Source organism: Sarcophilus harrisii, chromosome X (assembly GCF_902635505.1).
Source record: "Sarcophilus harrisii chromosome X, mSarHar1.11, whole genome shotgun sequence".
In the NCBI taxonomy this organism is placed as follows: domain Eukaryota; kingdom Metazoa; phylum Chordata; class Mammalia; order Dasyuromorphia; family Dasyuridae; genus Sarcophilus; species Sarcophilus harrisii.
Window position 1 is genome coordinate 1,787,283 of NC_045432.1, and position 20,885 is coordinate 1,808,167.

The 20,885-nt window shown below is 41.1% G+C and overlaps 1 long non-coding RNA gene across 2 annotated transcripts; it reads left to right on the forward strand.

Annotated features, from left to right (window-relative positions):
• Positions 1 to 1,382: 1,382 nt before the first annotated feature.
• LOC116420344 lies at positions 1,383 to 20,494 on the forward strand. 2 transcript variants are annotated; one of them, XR_004230640.1, is made up of 3 exons: positions 1,383 to 1,472; positions 8,804 to 8,806; positions 20,483 to 20,494. It is a non-coding gene; the product is annotated as an uncharacterized LOC116420344 (long non-coding RNA). The 2 variants fall into 2 exon arrangements; XR_004230639.1 differs by lacking the exons at positions 8,804 to 8,806; positions 20,483 to 20,494 and adding an exon at positions 1,578 to 1,653.
• The last annotated feature ends 391 nt before the right edge of the window (positions 20,495 to 20,885 follow it).

Genomic DNA, 20,885 nt, shown 5'->3' on the forward strand with positions numbered 1-20,885 from the left:
AAGACACATGACACCTGAGCGTGGATGGACAGGAGACACACAAGCAGATGCCAGACAGCAGGATAAGTGGGCAAAGCCACCAAAAGGCTCCCCTCTTAGTGCTGGAGGTCTCAAGCCAAGCCCAGATGCTGAAGCTGCAGAGGTGGAAGGATCATGCTGCATGAACAATCCTTTTGGTTCCTCCTCCCCACTTTTTCATTAATACCTTTTAGATTCTTCACCTCATTTAAAAGATATCAAGGCTGTTTTCCGTTTCCTTAATCACAGTATCCCTGTATCCCTCCCTCTCCCTTCCCTTTCCCTGATGTGAAGAATGGTATTTTTGTGTTTTAGGAATGAAAAAATCAACACAACTATATAATCTGGAGAGGAAAAAGAACACTTTGTAGAAATCATTCTTGAAATATTCCTGTTTCTGCAACTTTTCTGTTTCAAAAGCACTACTAATCTCTGAATATTCAGAGGAAAAGAAAACTTGTGGTGGGAGATAACTTCTTGAAATATTCCTTTTCTAAGCTTCTTCTGTTTCAAAGCACTACTAATCTTCGAATTTCAAGAGGAAAAGAAACTTTTGGAGGAGATAATCATTCTTAAAATATTCCTGTTTCTGCAGCTTTCTTCTGTTTCAAAGCACTACCTAATCTCTGAATATTCAGAGGAAAAGACTTGTGGTAGGAGATAATCTTTCTTGGAAACATTCCCTATTTTAGAGCTTCTTTTTTAAAGCACTTCCAATCTCTGAATGTTCAGAGGAAAAAGACTTTTGGTTAAGAAGATTATCTTTTTGAAACATTCCTATTTCAGGCTTTCTTCTTTTTAAAGCACTTTAATTCTGGAAGATTCTGAGGAAAAGACACATGTGGATGGAGGAGATAATCTTTCCAAGAACCTTTTCACTTATTACCGGGCTTATTCAGGGAAGCACATCTAAATTCAGGAATATTCTGTGGATGAGATGCTGATGGGAAGACACACTCTTGGAACCTTTTAGTTACTACCCTCCGGGGAAATCACCCTACTCTCAGAACTCAGAGGAAAAGGAGTTTGGAGGAAAGACACTCTCTCTGGGAATTTTGGGGTAAAGAGAGATTGGGAGAAGGAGCTTTGGGCAAAAGAAACCCCTTTGAGGAGAAAACAAGAGTGGGCTCTATGGCCCATCCTCACCTTGTTTTTAATAAAGGTCGGTTCCTTTGCCCCAGAGGAAACTTTCCAGTTTTGCCCCACCAATTACTTCAGGATTGCTCTCTTGGAAAACCATCTAGACCGATGGCACCAGGGACAAGATCTTTGTGGCAGGGAACTTGTTCTGGGAACATTCCATTAGTAAGGGCTTCCTCTCTGGGGAAGACGGCAAGAGAAATTTCCCATTTAATTTAATAAAATAGAGGCCGCTGAAGCATTCCTGATGAAAAGACAAGAGCTGAGAAGAAAATGTGACTTGCAAATTGAAGACTCAAAAGCAGCATTCAAAGGTAAATATGATAGAGACCTCTCAAGTAACTCATTATTGATACACTATGTACTCTTCTAAAAGGGAAGATGATAACCATATCTCCTAAGAATTTTATCTTTACCAGGCAGGTAGAAGCATTCAAGCTAGAAAGAGGTTTTGGAACTGAACCATCTGGATGGGGATGATGTAAAATAGATAGGTGAGAAATATGGATGCCCTGGGAGATGGTAGAAGGGAGAGAAAAAATGGAGGAAATGATCCCATAAAATAAGCATTCAAGGAAGAGGTTTTGCCTTGGAGTGGAAAATGATGATGAGGAGAGTGACCAATTCTTGAACCTCCTCACCATCTAAAAGGCTCAAGGGGAAATATCGATATCAGTATTTATATGTATTTTCCAATTTGGGCCGAAAATCTTTTTACCCTAAAGGTAAGTAGGCAAATGGGAGAGGAGAAGAAAAAGTGGTGATAAACGTTGGGAAGTTAAAAGAATGCAGTGGTCATATGCAAAATAGAACTTAGCAGGGGAATGGGGATAAAAAGAAAGAAAGAAGGAAAAACAGAATCAACTACAACATGACTGTGTTAGTGGGATGAACTCACTCCTAAATGCAAGTGAGCAGTAAAATGAATTAGAAACCAGACTTCAGACTATGTTTGTTTGTTTGTTTTTCTTTTTTTTTTATTTTGAAAAGATTCATATTGGGAAAGAAGAACCAGAGTTAAAAAATGAGGGCTGAAGAGGAAACTTTACCCTTAGAAGGATAAAAAACATAAGGAAGCAATCTTGATGTCAAGAAAAAATCAGAGAAAAATTAGGCCTCAGTGAAAGGGGATTAGTGTAAACCTAATTTTCTTGTTTAGGAAACCACAGTCAATGGTCAGAAAAAGAAATAATGTGAAAAGGGCATGAGATTAAAATTTTAAAGGAAAAAGTTAATGCATTAAGGAAGAAATAGACAAAAAACTATAATGTCCAGGGGACCTATATTTCCTGGGGACCCTAACAAATACAACCATAAAATAAAAATAAAGAAGTAGAGGAGAATAATAAAACTTAGTGACTTGAAAACTTAATTCAAAGATAAAAAAACCAATGGGAACAGAATGGACTACAGAGAGATATTTTTATTTCAATTCATATTATGCAAATTGGTTTGATGCAAGGAATTCTCCCAAGCCACCTCTGTAATATACTGAGATCTCGTTCTGTCCTGCCCTTCAATTCGGTACTCTGTGGCCTCCTAGCACCAATCCCCCCAAAACCTTTAAAAACCCTCTCCAGCAGAAAGCAGACTAGATCTGCAGAGAGACAGGCACCACCACTGATGAATCCGGGCTTGCATTAAGACCTCCAGTACTGATGCGGGCAACCCAATGCACCCACCCCCCTAGGGAATCGGCCCCTGAATTTGGGGTGTTTTGTCCTTCATTGGAGCACCACATCTGTCCCATGGCACAGGTTTCCAAAGTGGTCCTCCTGGCATTTCTTTCCTTTCCAGTTCCCCAGTCAGGCCTTCCCTTGCTGGCCCCAAGAAAGTGATTCTCCTGCATTATCCGATCCAGCCCAATGTGTCTTTTGACCCATGTGTTGGCTCCAGGGGCAAGCCTCCTTTCCTCCCCTTCTAGCTTTTTTACACATCCGTGGGTAAAATTCAAAAATAAAAAGTATGTGCAGAATGATTCATTGAAAACTTAGGACTATGTTGTTTCCCCAACTTCTCATTCTTTTTTTAGTTTTAATTTGTCTGTGGAAAAAGCTTTTTTAATTTTAATTGGCCAGATTTTCCTTTTGCTTTTTGGAACCTGTCTGTCATTTGCTTGGTCGTGATTTCTTTCCCATTTTCTTCTGTGCTTCTCTGTTTATGATGTTAGCCAATACATCTAAGGAATATACCCATTTTCAGCTTCCCTCTGTCTTTTCTGTGAAACCTTTTTCTAACCTGAGATTCTGTAAGACTACTTGCCACTTTTCCCAGCAACTTTTTTGAAATTATAATTTTCCATAGCTTTAAATTTTGGTTTTGTCAAAGAAATGAATGAGGGTGCTCTTTTGTCCTGTTGTTTCCAAAATTTTTTATGGTCAGTCTTTCTGTTTTCTTACCAATAATATATTTTTAATGATCTTTATAGATTTTATGATTCAGTACTGCCTAGGCTCCCCTTTAATTTTCCAATAATTTCCTTAATGGTTTTAATTTTTTGTTCATCCAGGGATGAACTTTGTTATCCTTTTAATGTTCTAAAGAGATTTCTGATTTTTGATTTCCAATTGTGTTATTAAAATTAATATAGGGCGTTATCTTTTTGGCCTTTGGCAATGAAATTTTCTCCACTTATTTAGAGGCTGCTTTTATTTAAAAAGTGACCTGAGGTTCATGGATTTACCCGGGTTTTGGCACGACTTTCCTTTTTATATATATAATTTCAATGGAATTTATCTTTTTCCCGGTTGGTTTTATTGATAATTTATAAGGATACCTGATAATTTGCTTGGGTTCATTTATACCTGTTTCTTTGCTGATGTTGGTAAACATTTTCAAGGTTTTCCGGATTCTGGTGTTTCTTAAGGAAACAATCATATCATTTAAAAACATTTTTTAAAATTTGTTTGCCCTTTGCTTTTATTTTCCATTTCTTTTCTTTTAGTTTTTGCTATGAATACAGTATGGAATTATAGTGGTGCCAAATATCTCTAATGTTCCAAAGAAAAACTTTTGATTTTGTCGAAATTATTTTAATAGGCCAATTGGGAAATTACCATTAAATAAGGTTCAGCTAAGACCCCTGTGTGATGTAAGGGGAAATTTCCAGGGCTTATTTATAACAGAAAAAAGGAACTCTTCATAGCAGATTCACCTTTTTACGGAGGTTCGGAAGGCTGACCAGAATAGGGCTGGGAAGTCAGGGTTTTAATGAGGAGATTTTAAGGGAGGGTCTTTAATTAATACTTAATTGCTTTGAATTTTTTATCTTTCTGGTGAATTCTTTTGAAAAGTCTCCTTCAGGTGTTTCTTTAAGGATTTTCTGCTTAAGGATCTGTCTAGCTCATGAAAAGGAAACTTAACTAAAAGATGGTTTTTTTTTTATTTCTTTTTAAGATTATTTGGGCTCATTCTAACCTTATCTACTATTTCATCTTATTTAAAAGTTTCATTCAGTAAATCTAATTTGAAAAAGACTTAAAGAATATTTAGGTTGGCTTAGGGTCTTCAAAAAAGGAAACCTTCAAACGTGATACTAAAGTAAATTCGTTATCAATATTAACTGATTAAGAATTATCCTTTTCATATCCCTCTTTACTTTTTTGTTTTTACTGCAAACTCATCTTCCTGTCTCTATTTACAAATAACACAGCTCTTTATTTTGACAGGATACTACTTACTGGTTTAAGGAAAGCCCATTTATTCCCTATGTTTCTTTTTGCTTTGAAATGGTTGGTTTTGTATTTTGGTGGGCTTTAAAATTTTTGGCATCAAATTTCATTTAGAATTTCATCTCTACTTTTTTTCCTGTATGGATTCATTTTGGGTATCCGAAATATTTATATGGTATAATGATTTGGTAGGACCCGTCTTTGTTTTTATTTGAACCATTTAGACCAAAAATTGTATTGAATTGGGTTCAAAGGTTGCTTTTTAAATCCATTTTTTCCTGGGGTTCCTTAGAACACTGGGAAGATTTAATAGCATCACCAACTCCCATATTAGATTTTTTTAAAAATCCAAAGTCTTCTGGGATCCCAGCACTGACCAAGTTAAATGGATGAAAATAGGTACCTAAGTTGTGGAACTTTCTTAAAAACCCCACAAAAAGCACTTTAGCAGATTTTGGAATTTTGCTATTTTATTAAAGGGACAAATGATCATTTTGAGAACGGTAAGGTCCTTGAGACTATGGGGCAGTTCCGTTGTGGCTTCTAAATAATTTCTGGAACCAGCCTGGAATTTCTATTAAGCTGAAATAAGGAGAAATCCTCAAAGTTTAAAAGGTTTTCAAAAGCAGTTGACAAATTAAGGATTCATCATAGCCAATGTTCCTCTTTTTCTTCATCTTCGGTCAGAATAAGAAAAGAGAATGCTGGAGAATTTAGGAAAACCTCGAATTCTGCCTCATCTACAAAAAGGGGGAGGCAGAACTGCAAAGGCCCAGCAAACCCCACATCTCCCCAACCCAGCAGCTCAGATGGGAAATGCAGATGGCCCCCAAGGCCAGCATGGTCCTGACCGGTAAATTTTTCCTTCAATCCACTAATCCGTTGGTTTCCCTGTTATAAATTGAGGGACTTACAGCTAAGCCAACGTGTTGTTATTTATGAACATTTAAAATGGTCCAATTAATATTTTCCTTCCCACAGTGTTAAATGTAAATTGGTGACTCTGCTTTATTCAGAGCACTTGGCTGTGGTATGAAAGATGCTCCCCAATTAATGTTGGGAGCATTTATCCCCCAGCCCTTGCCAGGATGGGGGAGGGTGTCCGGAAGAGCCCCCTTCAGGCCTAAGACTAGAAGGGTGATGGGAGGGCAAGAAACTCAGCCTCTTCTTGGGTCTTTGTCTATTCCCCTCAAATTTTTAAACTTCAAGGTTCTTGACAAATATTGTGAGAGGGTTAGGGTTGGGTTAGCCCTGCAAAAAAACTTGTTTGGGTTGAGGAAAGTCCCAAAACAGGGGGATTCATGTGAATCTACAGATCTTTTATGAATGGAAGAGTTTTTAAATGACTGGTCTTTACGCCAGGGGTTGGTTTAAGTATGAGAAGAAAACCAAGTGAAAAATGTTAAGGAAATTTTTACCATGGGAGCATGTTCAAACCTTTTTTGTCAATAAAAGTTAAATTTAATGGGTTGTACTGAGTCACCCTTCCAAAGTTCCCACTGTTGAAAGAGATTGGGGAAAGGGAGTCATGGTTAGCAAACTGGTGCTAAGGGAAGTGAGCAGAACCAAGAGAACACTGTACACAGTAACAGCACAATTATGTCATGATCAACTGGGATGGACTTGGCTCTTTTCAACAAATTAAGTGATTCGGGCAACCCAATAAACTTGGGGTGGCAGGTGGCATCTGCATCCAAGAGAGGACTACAAAAGACTGAATGTGGATCAGGGCAAAAGTATTTTTTCACTTTTGTTTGTTTGTTTTTTGTTTTCTTTTTCTCAACTTTTCCATTTTCATAAGGTTTTTGGACCATGAAAATTGTTTTGGATAATTGGCAATGTTCCCACCTTACGGCCCTGTTTTGGGGGCATTTGAAATCTTTTGAAGGTGGAAACTTCTTTGGAAAAAAGGAAAGAAATTTTTGTAATTGAGAAAAACCTTTTAGAACCAAATATGTTTTGGGTTTTGGAATTAGGTTTGAATTGTTCTATGGCTTATAAGGCCAGCAACTTATTTCATTGGAAGAGAGCTGTCCCAAAGCCTAATTGGAGAAATTATCCAGGACAACTTAGGAGGTTGGAGGTTGTTGTGGCCAAAAGCCCTTGGAAGAGGACAACCTTGGTTTCAAATTTTATTGGGTGGAGGAAACCTTCCCAATTTGGCCCTTTCCCAATGTTTCCCTTTTTTGAGTTGGAAGGGTTCCCCAATTTACTTTTCCTGAGTCTTGTTTATGAGATAGAATGGTGACGATGACTGTTGTAGACAGTGACTTCCTCCAAGTCCAATAAGACCCAAAATGTTTATTCCCACCCATGTGCCTTTTAGACTTAAGCCACAAGGACCAGTTTGATACTTGTTATGATCATGTTCTTGCTTTTCCCTTTTATAGCAGTTTTTCATAATGAGAACAAGTGATCCAAGTAGAAAATATGAAGCCAATGTTTAAGTTTTCCGAATATTGCTGTTTTCAGTCTTAAAATGGAGTCTTAATAAACCGAACACTCAGGAAAATGTGTGTGTGTGTGTGTGTGTGTATGTATGTGTGTGTGTGTGTTTTAAGGAAAAAACCTTTAAATGTTTCAAAAATAATGTGAAATAATGGGGATTGATTTTGGGCATGGCTGTTATTCCCTTTTATTATTGAAACTGCATCAAGAAAATTTTCTGGTGTGGCTTTAGGAAAGAAAGAATTTTAAGGGTAGTTTTAGAGGATATTTTGGGACCACTCCCCTCCAGAACCACTTCCTCCCAGGTTTAAGGATTCTTTCCTTGCTTCACTGTTGCCCCAGATTTGGGGAGCCTCACTATGTCTAATGCTGTGGTGAAAAGAACGTTCCAATTAAGGATGGGATGGTTTTTCATCAAGGGATGATAAAAACTTTCTTATTCCCAACTCTCCCTTTTTCAATTCTGTTGCATATACTTTTGTTTGATCTTCTGGTTGTTTGTACGTGGTTTTCCCAACCCCACCCGCCACCCATTAATCAATCTACCCCCCACCTAAAATGTATCTCCCACCCTTTCCACTTTCCATTTGGTTGGCTTTTAGGGAAAAAACAATATTTGTCCTGTACCTTGGTTATTTGGAACTTAATGATGTCATTGCTAGTCTTAATCATCCAGAAAGTCACCCAGAACAACTCCCAGCCCCTCAAAGGTTTCCAAATGTCCCTTCACACCTTGGGAACTGCTTCACTTTAGATCACCTCTTTGCTTCTGAAGGGGGTCTCTGTGCTCTGGCCAATACTTCCTGGTGTGTTTTCATCCACACCCTCCAACAAACTGGTCTATGGGCTGACCGATCCTCAAGAAGGTCAGTTGGATACTTGACCTTCCTCAGCAGCGTTTAGGGACATCTAATGTCCTCTCTAGTGACACTTTCCTAATTATTATTTTGTTTTTACTTTTGTCCTTGCAGTTTAATAAGATTTGTGTCTTCCAGACAAGTCTTAATCAGATTTGGGAGGGCCCTACAGGACAGATATCTGTCAGCACCTCAGCCTCTGGAAGTGTCAGCCCACCTGTGCATGGTACGCCTCCCACCTGTGGATGCTGCTCCTCCCACCTGTGGATGCTGCTCCTCCCACCTGTGGATGCTGCTCCTCCCACCTGTGGATGCTGCTCCTCCCACCTGTGGATGCTGCTGGGCTGCAATTCCCATCCAGCCCCACTCACTCATGACTTAAGCAGAAGCAGTTCTATGCCCCTTATCAGCTGGAAATGGTTATGGAAAAGGAGACATTCATTCCCAGCCCCAAATGAATTTGGGTCACAGGTCTTTGAGGGGAATCATGGAGTCTTAGCTGATGCTGCAGCCCCAGTAATTCTACCACTTTCTCTCAGAGACTCCATGGGAATAAAAGGACCCTTTGCTTTTTCCATGTATAGGGTGCTGCCCCCGCTCCAGAACAAAACGGTTTTTACCTTGTTCACAGGGACCTTTCTCATGCAGACCCGACCTCGCATTGTAAAGGAAGTGCAAAATCTACTGAGATCATCCAACTTGCTGCCAAATTCTCCTATGTTTTGCTTCCTTTTCCTTCTCTGAATAAACCCCCACATCACTCTGCTGGGTTGCCCCCCCCCTTAAAGAGGAGGTTCACAGTGTGTATTACCCTTTACTTAACTAAATGTCCAAATCAGTGTCTTTGCTTGATTTGAGATGGTTTGAACCTGACTTCTTTCAGAGAAGCTACCAAAAATCATTGCCCAGCACCCCCAATCTTCAGGGTACCCAAGCACTGAGTCTTTTCTCACAAAAGGTCCCAACTTCCTCCTTATTAAATGTGAATCCCACTAGGGAACTGTGCCTGTTTTATGGCATCATAATAAATCGTTTTGTCCCTTGAATCTGCGGCGGCCTGAGCCTGTGAATTCTTTCTGCATGACGACCTGCCTTTATGCCTCCTTTTACCCCATCAGTTCCTTACAAATAGGGGTGATGTGGGCATGATGTGAACAAGGGTGCAAAGGCCTCCCCAGAGGCTCGGGGGGCTGGGACACAGGGTGGAGCCAGTAAGAAGAGCATTGCCATGGACAGGGGCACAGGGCACACTAGTGCCAGAGGCTCGGCTGTTAGAGAATGAATCCTGGGGGAGGCAGGGAAAGTCATGGAGTAGAGAGCTTCCAGGTTTGGAGATTGAGCCACTGCGAGAGTGGGAGGGAGCAAAGGTCATTCTGGAAGCCCCAGCATGAGCTGGAAGTTGAGTAGAAGACTTGGCAGTTGCCTTTCCTGAAGACCCAGGTCAGAGGTCTGGCTCCTGATTTGGCAGGCAGGTTCCTGCACCCCACTTGATAGAGGGAGCATTTGTCGTGTTCTACAAACTCTGGGCCCCTGAAGTTGGCCAGAGGGGCCAAGTGAGGCATGTGGAGAGGAACCCACAGGAGGGACTTAGAAGGAAGGTAAAATTACACGGTCTGTGATTTAATGATCCCAGGTGGGGGCCCATGTTGCTGCTTGTGCCTGCATTGTATCAGAATTTCAGTGCAAAACTTCGAGTACCTCTTACAATCTAGCTTACATTATCGGAAGCAGTGTCTTCCATAATGAGTAAAGAACAAGGTAGTTTTTGCCTACTACGGTGTTTATATCGGAGACAGTGATTCCATATGTTACACTAAGGGTGTACGTAATTATCGGGGACAGTGTTTCTCATAATTTTCTTCCTGCAATGACATCTTCAAAGTCTGAAGATCGTTAGTATCTAACATGTATTTTCAGCATCTTTTATTCTTTTTTTTAGTTGCAGAAGCATACCTTGTAGTCAACATTGTCTAGTAAATATTCAGCCATTGTAAATCAAAACTTTTTTCAGGTTTTTGTGGGTCTCCTCTTTCTCCCCCAACCCCATTTAATATGGGTATTTTCTTTGTACTTGTGGTTTCTCAATTTTCTGTTAAGACTAATATGTCAGAGCTTACTTTTAATAATGAATGAATGAATGTGCTTACGTTCCACTTGGTTGCTTTTCTTGTTGAACTGATCCCAATGAAAGTTTGGATTCAGAGCAGACTTGGGAGCCTGATTTGTAGAGAGACTCCCCAGTGTAAAGGACCTTGTAGGTAAGGCTCAGCTGAGCTGGGGGCCCTAAAACCTGTACCTAAGCTATATATTGGTGAGTTGGGTCGGTCCTCTCCCCCATAGCTAGATGCAGTGCTTGTGACTCTGGTGGTGTCCTGAGAATGGTGACAGAAGTCGTGGTCGGGGACCCGAGCTGCTGCCTTTACATGAGATGCTTCTCTGGGAGGCAACTGGGACCGGGTGGTTCTCAGCCCAGAGAGGAGCAGGTTTGGAGGGACCCGCCGTCCAGAACCAGTAAAAGAGATCGCTCCCACTGGGGTCAAAATTCAGGCTTCTAATGGGGCACCTGAGCCTACAGCTTCAAGGGGTGGGGCCTTGAGTGACAAGTCCAACAGTCATGTAAAGTGTTCTGAAAAGCCTTGTATTGTAGGTGGCTCAGTGGGTTTTTGAGGGGGAGGAGAGAGAATCATTGAGGCCTCCTGACAGAATACAGGGATGGGAGAAGAACAAACATTTGGAAAAATGAGGCCAGAAACTACTATAATGGCAGGAAAGAAAAGGCCTCCTTCAGAGAGTAAACAGGGAGTGCCCCTCCCCGATCGTTTCCCTTTGGCCCCGGTCCCCGGTCTGGCTGGGGGAGGGGCTCGCAGTGCATCTTCCACCTGGCAATGGGCCCTAGGTTCCCCGGGCCGGGCTGCCGGGGCTGGGGGTGAGGGGCGGCCGCTGAGCTAGGGCCGCTGCCGCTGGGGGGCGGCCCGCTTGCCGAACCTGCGCCGGGGGGACACGGACGGGAAGGGGGAGGTCGACGAGGGGCGGCCCGGGCTCCACAAAAGGGAAGAACCGAGAGCCGCTGCGGCGTCGGAGAACCGCCCGCCCTGGGATGGCTTCGGGAGAGCTCAGAGCAGAGGAGGGCGGGCGGGGCACCGGGGCGAGGGGCGCCTCTCGGCGTCCCCGTTTCTCCCGGAAGAACGAGACAAAGAGCAGGACGAGCGGGAGGGCCTGCGGGCGTCCTGGCCGGAAAGGTGTCCGTTCCCCCGTTTCTGGGGGGACGCGATCGTCCGCGAGGCAGACTTGCAGAGCCTCGCCAAGAGGGAGCCAAACCTGCGTGGGGACTCGGGCTCCTGAGGGAACCCAAGTCCTTGAAAACCGACTTCCCATCGGGCCCTTCCCCCCCCCCAGCACCGGCTTGCCCGCCACCGGGGAACTGACAGAGTGGAGAGACAAGTGGCGTTGGGGTCGGAGGCCGCCCGAGCCTCTGCCTTACCCATCGTGTGGCCGGAGGCAAGCCACTCAAACTCTCTTAACCTTAGTTATCTGCAAAACGGGGTGATCTATATGTTGGGTCTTTTAGGGAGCCTGCTTGTCTCCCCATTGATTCTTTCTGTTGGTCGCAGAACCAAGATAGGAGAATGAAATCGGGAGCCGAGTTCTCCTCTAGACCCTCCAAGGACTTTTCAACAATGACTCAAAAAGAAGATTCTGGGAAGGTGGAGGAATAGGTCGGAAAATTCTAAGCTCTCCAGAATTCCCAAGGAAAAATGGCATCTCAGGTGAAGGGACAGTGATAAAAGAAGCAGAAGTTGGGGCAGAACACTGGCCCTCCTAGGAAAGAAAAATCCCCAAAGGCAGGTTCAGCCATTTGATGTGTAAACACCTGCAGACCAGCTCTCCCTAAACAGCGAGGGGGATACAGGGACAAAGGGGAAGGGAGAGGTGGCTCGTGCATATGGTTTCTCATATAAGATGCAAAAATACCTTTTGGGTTGAAGGGAAGAGGGAGAGAAAGAGGGTGAACCTTGCTCTCATTGACATTGGTTCAAAGAGGGAATAACATACACCCTCAATTGCCTATAGTAATCTACCTTATCATATGGGAAAATAGGAGGGGTAGGGGATAAGAGAAGGGAGGGAACATGGGGGGATGAGATAGAAGCAAAACCCTTTGGAGGATGAACAGACTGAAAGGAGAGAGAGAATAGAATAAACAAGGGAAGATTTAGGATAGCAAAAAAGAGTTAGCAATCATTACAGTGAAAACATTTGAAGCCAGGTTTCTCTAATGAAAGGACTCATTTCTCAAACTTATAGAGAACTGAGTCAAATTTATAAAAAATAGGAGCTTTTCCCCAATTGATAAATGATCAAAAAATCTGAACAGTTTTCAGATGAAGTAATCAAAGCTATTTGTAGCCAAAAGAAAACAAAAATGTTCTAAGTCACTACTAATTGCAGACATGCAAATTGATACAACTCTGAGGTTCTACCTCATACCTATCAGATTGGCTGATGGGACAGAAAAGTAAAATGACAAATGTTGGATGGAATGTAGGAAAAATGAGACATTAATGCACTTTTGGCACAATGGTAAACTGATTCAGCCATTCTGTAGAGCAAGTTGTACTTTTCTCAAAATGCTACAAAACCACGTATACCCCTTGAACTAGAAATACCATTACTGGATCTGCAACCATAAAGAGATAAAATAGGAAAAGGACCTATATGTACAAAATTATTTCTATCTGCTTTTTTTTCTCATGGCAAAGCATTGGAAATTGAAGGGATGTCCATCAATTGGGGAATTGCTGAACAAATTATAGTATGTGATTATGATAGAATACTATTGTGCTATTAGAACTGATGAGCAGGATGCTCTCAGGAAAAACATGAAAAGACTTCCATGAACTCATGCAAAGTGAAATGCACTAATTACGAAGTAAGAGCAATACTGTGAGATGATCAACTGTGAATGACTTGGTTATTCTCAGCCGTGCAATGATCCAAGACAACTCTGAAGGACTTATGATGGCAAAAGGTATCCATGCAGAAAGAGGAATTGATAGCGTCTGAATCCACATTGAAAGATACTTTATCATTGTATTTTTCTTGAGTTATTTTTGGAGGATTCTGTGTTTTCTTTTACACCATGACTTTTATGGAAATGTTTTATATGACTTCACATGTGCCGTCTCAAAGGGGGTAAGGAATGAGAAAGGGAGAAAATTGGGAACTCAACATGTTAAAAATTGTTTTACATGAAACTGGAGAAAAATAAAATATTAAATAATGTTAGAATCTTTACAAACTGTTAAGTCATTGGAGTTGATAGAGACAATAATTATCTAATTTAGCCTGGTTCAGTATGATTGATTTGATCTTACAAGGAGATGTTATGGGCCAGAAGAAACAAGGTATTAAGTACAACTGATAGAAACAACGCTTGTGTTCACAGCTTTAGAAAGCACATATAAGCAAGAAATATTTAAGTGCTCATTGGAGTTCACTCATTTGGGAGATTTCAGGGTTTAGTATGACATATCCGAATTCACACCTCCCTTAATCCCTCCCTCGGAGGGGAGGAGTCAACCTTTGGGAGATGATATATAAGAAGTGGACAGAGGCTTGGTAGAGAGTTCAACTGAATTAGATTGAAGAAGAGATCGTTGGTCAGTTCAGCAGAAGCCCACTCTCGGAGGCACAGCCAGATTCACTTCATCTCACACAGCCGTGGTGGCTGGGCTCCTGCACTTCCCCCACTGAGACCAATGCTGGTCTGAAAGGCTCTCCAGAAAGCTGCCCAACCCCAGGCAAGGAGGTGCTGGCTGGAGGCTGAAGAAAGCAGAGGCAGAAGCAAGGGACAAAGCTGCAAGAGCTCTTAGAACCAAGGAGAGAGAGAGAGGCCTCTAAGAAAACTAACCGGCCTATATTGGAGACTATAAAAGATCTTAACTTTTAGCACCTGGCTGCGTTTGGAGTAATTATTACTTGTAACTGAAACTAAGGCTGTCTCCAGAAAATCTCCCCAAGAAACCTGTTCTCAGAGAGAATCATTATTATTATAAAGAAGAAAAACGCCACAAAATAATAATAATAATAAAGGAAAACCCTAGGCCTACATAGAAGTTTGGAAGTAGAAATACAGCATTCAAAAATATACCTCTTTTATGACTACAAAAAAAAGGTGAAATACACCTCAAATTCTTAGGTGAAATTTTGTCTAAATCTGCTTCTGGGGCTAGAATCCCATCAGTGAGGCATTCCCAAGCATCATGAAGCCAACATAGAGTCCTAAGGACAGTGATCAAGTGGCTGACAGACCCCAACAGAGGAAGAGGGGGTCATCTTGCTGACCTGGGTCCTTTCTCTTTTCTCGATGAAAGACCTCAACCTGAAGGATATACTCTGGGAGGTAGCCCCATTGTAGAGGGAAGAAGAGTTGTGTTGATTTTTATGGGCTCACTCTATCAAAGAAGCATTTCTTAAGCACCAGGTGTTCATATGCCAGGAACTGTGATCAAGTACAACTACCTTGTACTTTACATTTTTAACCAGATAAACATAAAAGCTGTCCTGTATTTGTTGTGTTTAGCCTGATTGCTCACATGTAAGCTTAAAGACCCTTATCCTTTCTTTGTGAAGAATTAATTACCAGCCAACTTCTGATTTCTCCTAAGGAAATGTTGGAATCTTTACAAAGTGTTAAGACATTGGAGTTAATTTAATCTTAGAGTTATTTTGGGCCAAAACTTGAAACAAGATACTAAGCGGAACTGATTAAACAATGCTTGTGTTCACACCTTTAGAGAGCTCATAAGTATCTAAGTACACAATGGAGTTCACACATGTAGGGCTTAGTCTGAATTCACACCCCCTTGAAGTTCTTAGGACCAGAGAGCACTCTGGGAGATAACCAGATAATCCCTCTCCTCCAGAAGGTGGAGTTAACCTTTGGGAGATCACATAAATATAGGGAGCTCTTGGAGCTTGGGAATGGACTGGAGGTACAGAGAGATTCATTGCATCTTCCAACTTGGTGCTGGCTGGAGCTGAAGAAAGCAGAGGCAGAAGCCAAGGAGAAAGCTGCAAGATCTCTTGGAGCCAGGCAGAGAGATAGGCCTCAACTAACTGGCTAATTTGTAAGGAGAAATAAACATTTGTATTTTTACCAGCTGGCTGCGATTTTGGAGTAATTATTTATTTCAACTGAGACTAAGGTTTTCCTCTAGGAAAACCTTCACAAGGAAATCTTGGTTTAGTGGCAAAAGCTGCACTGGGAGGCAGAACTGTATTCTGGAAAGGGCTTTGGCTTTTGTGGAGTCAGAGGACCTGGGTTCTAACACTGCCTCTGATAATTAGCACCTTGTGTGACTCTGGACAACATAACCTTGTTTGGGCTCAGTTATTTCTCTCCTGGTTAGATTAGTGAGATCACCAGAGTGCCTGGGATAATGTGTGTTCCCTTCCCTGATGCATGTTTCATAGCAACAGCTCCCTGCTCTATGTCTCCTTTTGTGCATACTCTTCTATAGCTGGCACCTCTGTTTCTCTTCCTCTGGTTCTACCCTTCTCTATCTTTGTATTTCTAAATCTGTTCTCTGTCAATATATACAGTACACACAGTGTCTTGTATGTACCTATGCAGGTATCTTCGGATATTGTGTAGTCAGTCCCCAGTAAGTTAGGTCTGATCCCGGCTGGCAGTCCAGGACAAAGCTGGGAAGAAGTTCTTCCCTCCCCTAATGGATCATAATGGATGCCCAATAAAGAGGTAGTTTGAACACCTGCAATTCAGGATTCCAGGGCTTCCCCATAAGAGAATAGCCAAATAACTGTATCAACCTCAGAGCTCTAGCCTGTGAAAGGAACTTGGATTCGGGACAATCCCAGAGCAGAGGAGGAAAGAGGTAGTCTGGGGAAGAATAGATCTCAACCTCCTTTCTCCAGGCCACAGGAGACAAGACCAGGCCAAGGACTGGGAGGGACATGGGGGCATCCTGACATGCACCCATTTCTACCCCTCCCCTAGTCTGGGCTGGAGAAAACTGGAGACAGAGACAACTGGTGCTGGCAACCTTCTTGCTCCAATGAAGAGGGAGAGTTGAGGTAAAAGGTTAGGCTTTCTCCCAGGCTCCAGGATGTTGCCCTAAGTAGGAAGAGCATCATCTAGTTGACCTAAAGCCCTGCAGGGGTTCAGGGATCAAGCCAAGAGTCCCTGAGAAGAAAGTAAATTGATCAGGTACCTTCAGGGATAGGTATGGATACCTGAGGGCTGTGGGAGATTCCCAAAGAGGGAAATTTCTCCATTGATACCTTCACTGTCTGCAGTCTGTGTTCTCAGAAACTTGCCTGGATCATGGGGACCTTAGGTGACTCTGGTTTCTCAATAAATTTAGGATGTAGGTGGTAGAAGGTTGAGGAATCAGACCATAGGCGGGCTTCTAGGTCACACCTGCTTCAAAAAGTGGGGAGATAAATGGCTATGCTCTTCTACTTGGATGACAGAGAGGCATCCATGTCAGAGGCTCAGCAGCTGGTGAGTCCAAGGGAATGAATAAGCAACCAAGCCCAGAGGTTGTGATCCAGGCAAAGTGTTAATGGGGCCACTGACAAGGACAAAACTTGGAGGAAATATGTGCAAGAAGAGGGGTGGTCTGAGCTGGCTGTTAAAGAACTAACCAGTTTTGGCCAAGAGTGTACCAGTGTTTGGTCAGCTAAACCCAAGCATGGTGTGAAAGAAAACTTAACCTTGGAGTACACAAAAATCAGACATTGAGGGAGACTCTCGATGAATCTTTGCAGCAGGAGTAGAGCTGGGACTCCCGTGTGGCTCCTCAAACTCCATATCCCAATATTGTTGCCATGGCTTCCACCTCGAACAAAGCCTCTCCTTCAAGTCTGGTATGTGCGTTCCCACCTGCTGCCTTCCTCTAGCTAAGCAGGTGTGTTTATATGAGGAAGCCTGTGTCTGGAGAAGCTCTGTTGACATATTGATATTTCATTTCTGTGCTGTGCTAGCTGAAAATAAATCTGCCTGATGTTATTAACTGTCCAATGACTACCTAGTACCGCATTTTATCCCAACATTCACCCTGAAAAAAGAGTTGCTGGAGGTCAAGCCTCCTCAACAGCTGGTCTGAGAGAGATACCCAGAGACTTCTATACAGACTGACACTGTCCAGAGGAAGCCTTCTCCTGAGTGTAGGGAGGCAGGGACAAGCCTTTTCTTGGAAATCACAGGGAAGGAAAATCAAAGGTATACATATGAAAGAGTGGGGAGAATTGGGAACACCATTCCTAGGCTCAAAACACTGAGGAAGAGTCAAAGTGACAAAACAAAATGTAAATAGGAATTTCCTTGTTTATTCAATTTTAAGTCAAATTGTTTTTGTTGATCACCTACTCAATTTTCACCATAATTTTAGGTTGTTCAAAGGAGGGGGGGATAAGAATAACAATCGATGGAGATTAGAGGGTATAGCATCTCTGGGGAAAGTTCAAGAACAACAAGGGCTGGCTCTGTTCTTTGTCCTATTTTACTTCATTCCCTTTGAATCACAAAGGGGAGTTCCACCAAATTAGGCAGTCCTTGGGCACAATAACATTGAATTTGTAGGATTCAGAATGTGTAGATGAGCATTGCCAAAAGGAATATATACTATATTGTTTAAGAACAGTTCTTTGCATATTGTGAGTTCTCAACAAAGGCTTTTTCATTAATTCATTCATAGCTAGCATACAGAGCCTTCCTTAAAGAAATGGTGAGTTTGGGGCTGTTAAATAATCAAGAGGCTCCATTGGTTTGTTTTTTTTTTTCTAAAGGCAATGTCAAAAACACGAAGAAAATTCATGTAGCATGAAAGGTTGAGAAGATAGAGTTGCCATGGCAACCCTCCCTGTGACTATTTTGCTTACAATCTTGCTTACAATATATTGCTAAGTTTGATCTTCTCCTTAAACAAATTTCTTAGGAATGGCATTGAAACATATTGAAAAGCTCATTTAGTGAATGAAGCGTGTATGAAAATTTTGCCTAGATGTATTTTATTGTACATGAATGAACTAAGATTTTTATAATTTAGCAATTACAGAGAGATTAAAAAGTTTATTACATAGATCATCTCTAGAAACAAAACTTGTAAATAAGATAAATTTTTTCATTGGGACACAAAAGAGTTTGTTTAAAATCTTCATAGTGTGAGGGATGTAGAAGACCTTTACCCAAAATTACTACTCAGAGATCATTCAGTAAAAAGCAGAAAAGTTATTTATTGAAAACCTAAAGAGGATGAGCCGTCCCATCCCGAGATAAGAAAGAGAAAGCATGGGGTAGGAGGGCTAAAGCAGTAGTAAAGATACACAGCTTTTATACAAGAAATTACATCACAAGTAAGAGAGCATTGAGAAGGGAAGGGGGAGTCATCTAATTGGTTGTTGCTATCTGGGGAGACTGGAATGGAAGGTTTCTGTTTCCCTGAAATCTTTTGATTTCAAGGAAACAGAAAGTCAGGCCTTCAGGCTTAATCAAGCAGACAGTGGTCCAGCTAATAGACTAAATATCGATAAATGTCAAATACCAATAAATGTCATCAGCTCAGGTTAAGTGAATATGTTTCTAGCTGGCCAAGTCTCAAGTAGATATGGGCCTGCACATATTATACAGGTCATAGGGGAAACACAGAAATAATGAACATAAAATACAGAAAAAGAATTTAAACATTCCTGTAGTTCTTCACCTTATTATCTCTCACTCTATTCCACACAATAGATAAACTGTCTCTTTGTTCCTTGTAGAGAGGGGCTATGTCTTCTTACTTTGAGTCTGAAGGAAACATATTTGAATGCCCTTTCTCTGCAATGCACTGACTGAAACTAATTTAAAGACTGAGGTTCAAATACTGGCTTTCCCATTACTGATCTGCATGCCTTTGGTCATGTAATTTCAGATCTGGGCTTCAGTTTCTAAATCCTTATAATGAGGATATTAGACTAGATGATTTCCAGAGTTCTTTTTTCCTTTGAAATTCTAACCTATGTTCCATCACTAATAGACCTTTCCTGGTAATTTGCAGTCCAAATTATACTTCAAATGAGGACAAGGGTAGTATTGATGTGTTTGGGAACTGTATATTTTTCAGGATTCTGGAACATTCAGCAGTAATGTAAATTACTTCTGAACACTTAATTTTGTTCTGGTCGTTAAAAGGACCAAGGGATTTTGTCATATAGACTAGATAATATAAATTTATGAAGTGAAAACTATATTGTACTGTGTAAGAAATAGAGTAATAGATCCATTGAATAGATTATGTATACAAACACAGTACTAATTTGTTAGGATTCTTACAAGGGGCTAAGTAAGTGGAATTTGGGAGACAGTGATTAAATCTAGTTTAGCACTGATTTAATCCTACAACCAATAATGGTTTCCTAGTGAAATAATGATTAGTGAATACTCAGTGTGGGGCATATAAGGAGGAGCTCTCAGAGCCAGAAGGACAAGCCCATTAAAGGACAATCCCACTAGAGGACAAGGCCACTAGAAGCTCTTGGAGCCTCAGCCAGGATTCAGTTGAGGAGATTCACAAGCCAGAGAAGGCAACTCAAGCTCTCGGAACCAAGGAGAGAGATAGGCCTCTATTAAAGCTAACCAGGCCCCAGGAAAAGAGACAAGACTTGGAAAGAGAAAGCAAAGGATTTGGCTGCATTTGCGGTGATTACACTGAACTGAAACAAAGGCTGCTCCCAGAAGCCCCCTAAGAAAGCTGCTCCCAGAGAACATTATATTTTTAGAGAAGAGCATTACAGTAACTGATCATAAAATTCAATCATTTGATAAAACTGATAAAATCAGTTGATAAAACATCTTAAAAAAATCATGTGATAAAAAATAGGCAAGAACTCATTATTGGACAAAAATTGTAAAAGAAGATGGCAGAACCTAGGGAGAGAACAATATTTTATAGCGTATACAAAGAGAAGGTGAAATGGGTACATGATTTAGATAGACATAAAGGTCAATACCATAAGCAAATTAGAAGAGCAGGGAACTATTTACCTCTAAGATCTATGGAGAAGAGAAAAATTCAGGACCAAATAAGAGATTGAGAGAATTATGAAATGTAAAATGGGTCATTTTGATTATATAAAATGAAAAAGATTTTGCCTAAACCAAACTAATGCAACCATGATTAAAATGAAAAAAAAAAACCGAAAGATAGGAAGGAATTTTATAGCAATTATCTCTACCAATGGCCTAATTTCTCAACTATATAAAGAAATGAATCAAATTTATAAGAATACAAGTCATTTCCCAGTGTATAAATTATCAAAGGATATAAACAAATAGTATAAAAGTGAAGAAATCAAAGCTATCTGTGATCATAAAAAATAGATCTAAAGCATTATTGATGAGATTAAGTGTAAGTTAAAACATCTCTGAGGTGCCACTTCACACCTATTAGATTGGCCAGCAGTGTTACTTCTAGGTTTGTACCCCAAAGAAATTATAAAAGAGGAAAACAAGTCACATATGCAAAAATATTTGTAGCAACACTTTTTATGGGGACAAAGAATAGGAAAATGAGTAGATGTCCATCAACTGGCGAATGGTTGAACAAGTTGGGATATATGAATGTGATGGAATATGATTCTACTATAAATAATAAAGGGCAGACGTATTTCAGAAAAATCTGGAAAGATTTAAGAGATTAAAAGATTTAAAGATTTAAAACAGAGCCAAGGGAATCTGGTAACAGAA